The sequence below is a fragment of the Arachis duranensis genome, chromosome 2 (genome assembly GCF_000817695.3).
Source record: "Arachis duranensis cultivar V14167 chromosome 2, aradu.V14167.gnm2.J7QH, whole genome shotgun sequence".
NCBI lineage: Eukaryota > Viridiplantae > Streptophyta > Magnoliopsida > Fabales > Fabaceae > Arachis > Arachis duranensis.
Window position 1 is genome coordinate 16,810,337 of NC_029773.3, and position 570 is coordinate 16,810,906.

The window sequence follows — 570 nt, forward strand, 5'->3', positions numbered from 1 at the left end:
TCCTAGCATATGAGTACTCTTAGCCTTCTGCTTTCTATTGTTTGATGCCTTCTACAATTGCCTAAGCAACCTATTTATAATGGTTGGGTCTGATGGACAATTCCCATCCTTACCCTTCTTATGACGTCATTGCTTACGTCATTGTTTGTTCTCTTGCACCAGCTACATTGTTGGTGCTCTATGACCTAAGCGCTTACGTCACTATGCAATAATGTTGAGAGATGCTTCAGATGTGCTGTCCTCCTCTTTCATGATGTGACCTTCAGATGCGTTGTCTTCTTCCTTTATCATGTGGGTTGATTCCGTTTTATTATTGCTTTTTTCAGATAACTCTGAGACACATAGCTGGCACTTGTGGTCTTCTCTGTCTTTTATCAAATAGCAGAGATTCCTCTTTATCCCTTCGGCGAGATTTTCTAAGAGTCTAGATAAGTTGTAGAATGCTGATTCAAATTCCACTAAGAGTCTCATCTCTCTTTCTTCAATTTCATTCCTTTTACTGGACACAAGCAAAGTATTTCTGCTTTTATAATTGATTCTTGTGTGAGATTCCCTTGTTATCTTTTGAGT